Here is a 5,734-nt window from a genome sequence, read left to right as displayed (position 1 = left end):
AGTTAATTCTTTGGTGGGGATTAATTCAGGGAAATGTCAAGTTCATCTGTGAGGAACTGGGATGGGACTATGACTCGATCACAAATCATAATTTTTAATGTGTCTTTATGTATAGGTTTATATGTTTTAAGTTTTAATTTTAGTGTAAACCAAAGTAAAAACACGTAGCACAAACTTGAAGAGAGATTTTCCCCTGAAGCCTGGAAATGCAGCTGACAACATCTGTTGGAGATCTCCATAGCTTGTAGAAAAGAAAGTTACATTATTATTAAAGAATATAAACATAATCGTAACAAAATGTCAATTTTTTTCCTAGCAGGAGCAGATAAGATTCCTCTTTCAGCCAGGGATAAATACTTTTTATTGATCATCAGTTGTGCAACAAGAGTGTTGATGTGAAATAGTTTAAACTACCTTAAAGTTTCCTAAAACAGCAGAATAAATTGTGTAACAGTAGGTTCTCTTCTTCAGAACCAACAAAAAATCGAAATCTTTTCATAGAATCCCAGGATGCAGAACATCTCACGTCTTCACTGACTGGAGGTACTTTTCTAAAGAGCACGAAGATTTGTTCTTAGGGATTTGCATTGAAAAAAATAGGGATTTTCCCTATTTATGGAGCTGGATACTTTAAAAAAAGGCCATCCTGAAAGGCTGGGGTGAGATGCTGATTGAGAGCCATTGAGTCACTCAACACCAACCGATGAAGGATCCTCTCTACCCTCTGGATACTCGCTTTTGTATTTTTTTTTCCTCCCCCAAATTTGAAAGTGGGATATAAAAAATGGTTTGCTGGAAACCGGTATTCTGGGCAGAAATAATACAGAAGGTGCTTCACTGAATGAAGGGAAAAGCTTCTGCCTCAAAGGAAAACAAGAATAAACTCTGTGTTTCTGCACTTGCCCTTGGTGGTCAAAGCAATAAATACTCTGTTTTCCTTTCCTGAAGTTTGTACTTTCAGTAGGAATGTGATTTTGCTTTCAAAAAAACCCCCTTAATTCTTCTTCCTTGTGAAAACAAATTTCATCACCAACCCATAAATAATCACAAGAAAAAAAATAATAGCAGCCTAATTTACATCTAACCTTTCTTTTTAATGATTAATGGCTACTATTTATGTAAACTGTTTCTACATTCCAGCGTGAAATGAAATTTAAATTGCAAATTTTACAGTGGTGTATTTTAACTGGTGACCCTTTCCCCAATCACAAATTTAAAAAAAACCCAATTACATTTGTAATAAAGATGCTAATGCATTTCTTGTTTTTAGGGCATGTAAAGTTCTTGCTGCTGGCAACTTTCATTCTCTTCGCCGTTCAGCCACTAAAAATGTATTTTCCAAAGTGCTCCAAGATGTGTGGATGTGGAGGAATTCTCAGCTCATCCACTCTGTGTCCATGGCCAGGTAAACCTATTGAGGGCTGTGTTGTCCCTGATTTCCCCTGGACAAGAGCAGCCCTTGGAAGGAAGTTGGGTTTTCCTCACTTTTGAGGCACTGAGCTTTCACACAAGGGGCCAAAGGGCTCCAGGGATTACTTGGTCCTTGCACCCTGGTGTGGAAGATGCTCCACTCTGCCTGCTGCAGGTTGGATTGTCCTTCATGCAGGGCTGTGGGAATGGCCAGGAGAGGAGCCTGCAGGTCCCTGGGGTCTGGCTGTCCTCAGTTCTCTGTGTCCCACAGAGCTTTGAAGGTCTTGGAGGCAATTCAGTTCCAGCCTGAAACAGTGATTTCTACTTTTGCTTCCAGTTGCACTCAGGACCCCTTTGGGGATTAAAGGAGAGGGTATTTTGGTACCTTGCTGTCAGTCTATTAAAACTGCAGGAGGATCCAGGAGTGGAGAGGAAGGAGCTGAGTGTTTTCCTGTGTCCCATCACTCTCAGGACCGTGTTCATCCGTGGCTTTCAAAGGGCAGCAGCTTTTCACCCTTCTGGAAGAGGCTGGTGGCTGCTGTGAGCTGCACGAACCCTCTGGGATGCAATTGGAGCCCCAAGGCCCCAGCGATGTGTCACATCCATTTGGGCACCTGGAAGGGAATGAGGGGAAAGAGGGACTAGCCAAGCGTGTGTGGGGGAAATTGTGCCAGAACTGGGTGCACTTTGCCACTTTAGGGCTGCTGGCCTTGTGAAGGGAGCAGGGGCAGAGCTTTCCAGATGGATGTACTTTCCTCCCAAAGGGAGAAAACAAAACTACTGGAGACGTATTTTTTATTTTAAGGCCTTTTGTTTTGGTGGGTAGGGGAGATTTATTCTATTTTTGTAGCAATGCACTGTCAGAAAAGTGCAGGACTAAATATTATATTTGTGTCTGTACATCTGCAGGGGAAGAAGAAAGGTGATAGGGACAAAAAATAGAACAGTTTGCAGAAAGGCAGGATTTGGGGACTGCATCAGGCTGTTTCTGACAGTGCCAGCAGACAGAGCATTGCAGTGCTCATCACTTTTTGCTGGTCTGTGTCCAGCAGTATGAAAATATCGTTTTACCCATAGACTGAGCAAACTCATTCTGTGAAACATTAAATGTGGAACCCCTGGGTATCGTTTCAGGATTTGCTTTGCAGACTAAAAGAACACTTTAATAGCAGGTATATAAACCTCCTTAGCAATGCTTGTGAAAGCTGTGACAGAGATGACCCTAAGGAATCTCAAGCTGTAACTTTTGCAGCACTCAGTTGTTCCTGGTTGTGACAGATGCCTTGGGAGAGGGAGCACCATTGTGTGGTGGGGATTCACATGACTTAGAGCTGTGCTTAGGCTGATCAGGACAATAATTTAACAAGGGAAATCACCTCTCTTTAACTTGGATGAGACCAACTTCTGTGTATCACAGGGGTTGGAACTGGACAGGCTTTAAGGCCCCTTCCAACCATACCATTCCGAGCTTTTATGATTTTATAATCACTGAGCATCTTGTTTTCCAGAAACCCCCAATCTGCCCTTGGGCACACAAGCTCCAAATCCAGCCTGATGATCTCAGCACAGCACATCAGGATCTGCATTTGCAGTTTCCGGAGTCCAGGGCAGCCCAGTGTTGGTGTTTTTGCTGGATCATTGGTGGTACATGACACCCACTCACTGTGGAACTTTGCTTAGCTCTTATCACAGAATTCAAGAGCCCTGAAATCTCAGGACTTACTGTAATCACTTCTCTCTGTGATGTGATATAATTGCTTTCCCTGACAATTTATTGGCACATAATGCTTCCTTTGTGTTGCCACCAGCCTTGAGCCCTGCTGTTGTGTAGTTTTTAGTGTTCCCTTCTATTGTTCAGCAAAAGCTCACCTGACTTTACCTCTTCCCTTAATAACTCCTTAAGTTATTTAGTCTGATTTCTCTATGCTCTCAGTGCTATTTTATTATTTTATCATGTAATTTCTAGCTGAAAGTGTTATGTAGTTACAGCTAAGAGTCCCTTGAGTAATTCATTTTTTGTCATTGTACAGTGACCAAGGCACTGAGCTCAAGCGAGAGAATTCACACAAAGCCTGATTCTGTGGCTGCCCTTCAGAGGAGGCTTCTGGGTTCAGATCTTTCTTGACAAAGAGGCACCAGATTGATTTAATGGACTGTTATAACCTCGACCAAGGCTTCAGATTAGTATAAAAACACTTTTTCCACCCTCAGTTACTTCCCCGTGGAGGCTAGTGGCTTTTACTGAACATGAACTTATTTCTCCTGATATTAGAAGTAACACGGCTGGATTTGTAAATGAACATGCTTAAACGGAGTCTATAATAGACAAAAATGAAAATTTGACTGTTTCACCTTTAATGAAGGTATTCAGGCAAGGTATTACTTAAATTGCTTAAGCAGTTCTGGTTATAATGCAGCACTGAAGATGCTGAACTTGTTAGCTTGTTGATTGCATGGTTGTGTCGGGACTAATCATGACTGACAAATAATTGAAGCAGTCTTTCTAACTCTATTAAAGGATATATTCCAACAGGCACAAAATCCTCATCTGAAAGGCAAATCCTGTGTGCTGTAGCCCACTGAGAACCTTTCCAAGCTGTGCACACAGCAAAATGTTTGTTGTGCTGCTAGATATGAATACTGACTTTTAATTTTCCCTTTAAAATGAAAATCAGGAGGGGAAAAAAACCTCTTTGAAAGGGTTTTAGTCCTTCTTATTTAAGCAATTAGCAGAATATGCTTAAGGAAAACACGATGCAAGATCCCTGTTCCGGGACTTACAATTTACCCTACTGGGCAAGGTGGTTGGTTTAGTTTTGCTTTCAAATGAAATTATTACTTTTATACAATCTCTTCTATTGTGAGGGCAGAGAATGAAACCATTGCCTATTTCTACTCCTTACAACTAAATGGCTGCAGGAACACCTCCCACTATCCCAGGTTTCTTCAAGCTCTGGTCTTGGACACTTGCAGGGATGGGGCAGCCACAGCTTCTCTGGACACCTTATGCCAGGGCCTCACCACCCTCACAGGGAAGAAATTCTTCCTAATATTCCATCTAAATCCACTCTGTCAGTTTGAAACCATTCAATCCTGTCTGAGATCTGGGTCTGTTCCAGACCCCTCAAGTCAGAAGAGGTTGGTGTTACCTGGCCCGTGGCACTTATCTCCTTGCATCCAGATTTTAGGGTAGGTATGGAGGTGTAACTGCAGCTGTTTGGGGCACATTTCTGCCTTTAAGGATCTGTTCAGGGACAGCATTGTTCCAGGATATTCCCTCGGGGACAGCCAGAGCACAGATCTGGATCCCATGCCTGTGGTTCAGGCACCTGTGACCCTTCTGCCTCTTCTGCTCCATCAGCAGCCCGAGCCTCTCCTGCTCCCCAGCACTGCTCAGGGTGCTATAAAACATCCTGCAAAGCATCCTGGATCTGCCAGACAAGCAGTTCCTACCAAGGGAAAGATTTTCTTCTGCTGTTCTCAAGAGTATTGACTTTAAAATCATTTGCAACCTACTGAGTTGTTTTTGTTTTTCTCTCTCCTTGTACAGCATTTTTGAAAAAAACCCATCTGCCTTCCTTTTCTGTTTTCATGGAGTCGTGGAATATCCTGAGCTGGAAGGGACCCACCAGGATCATCCAGACCAACTCCTGGCCCTGTACAGACACCCCAACAATCCCACCCTGTGCCTGGGAGCATCATCCCAATGCCCCTAGAGCTCTGGTAATATGTGGAAAACCCTACATCACACATCCCTCAGAGGTAGTAAGCTCGGGGCTCAAATCCATATGATTTATTTTTATTTATTTTTATGGTTGTATGTTTTTCTGCCAAAAATAAAATGAAGCTCGAGCAGAAGCTTGTCTTGTGGGCATTGTATTTCAAATTTCAAATTGTATTTCCAAAGTATCTGAAATAAAAATTTAGACGTTAACATGAAAAACATTAGAACAGCAATAATACAACGCATGACATTTAAAAACCAAAAAGAATCACGTCAACATAATTGTAGGCCTCTGAAGAACACCTGCATCAGTGAAACAAACTGGACAGGACTGTTTCAAAAGGGTAATTTGGAATTTATTTTGGTAATATTAATTAAATCATCAGAGCTTCATAACTCTGAGGAAGGTCTGTTGGTTGTTGCAAAGCTCACTGAGTGGCAGAACGTGCTGTTCCCTTGTCATTTCTAGGCTGGTCTCATTTCTGCTCAGCCTGCCTTATCAGCATGTCAGATGGAAATCAGATCTTGCAGAAGCTCTATTATTACTGTTTTGTTTTTCAGAAGCTGTAAAACCTGACAGTTTTGTGACATTTTCAGCAA

At 42.2% G+C, this 5,734-nt stretch overlaps 1 long non-coding RNA gene across 1 annotated transcript; it reads left to right on the top strand.

Moving 5' to 3' along the window:
• Positions 1-326: 326 nt before the first annotated feature.
• LOC148222868 (uncharacterized) lies at positions 327-5,268 on the top strand. Its single transcript, XR_015805270.1, has 2 exons — positions 327-1,405; positions 4,961-5,268. It is a non-coding gene; the product is annotated as an uncharacterized LOC148222868 (long non-coding RNA).
• The last annotated feature ends 466 nt before the right edge of the window (positions 5,269-5,734 follow it).

Source organism: Sturnus vulgaris, chromosome 9 (assembly GCF_052056855.1).
Source record: "Sturnus vulgaris isolate bStuVul1 chromosome 9, bStuVul1.hap1, whole genome shotgun sequence".
In the NCBI taxonomy this organism is placed as follows: Eukaryota; Metazoa; Chordata; class Aves; order Passeriformes; family Sturnidae; genus Sturnus; species Sturnus vulgaris.
Note: the sequence above shows the minus strand (reverse complement) of the source record. Positions and strands in the feature narration are given on the sequence as shown.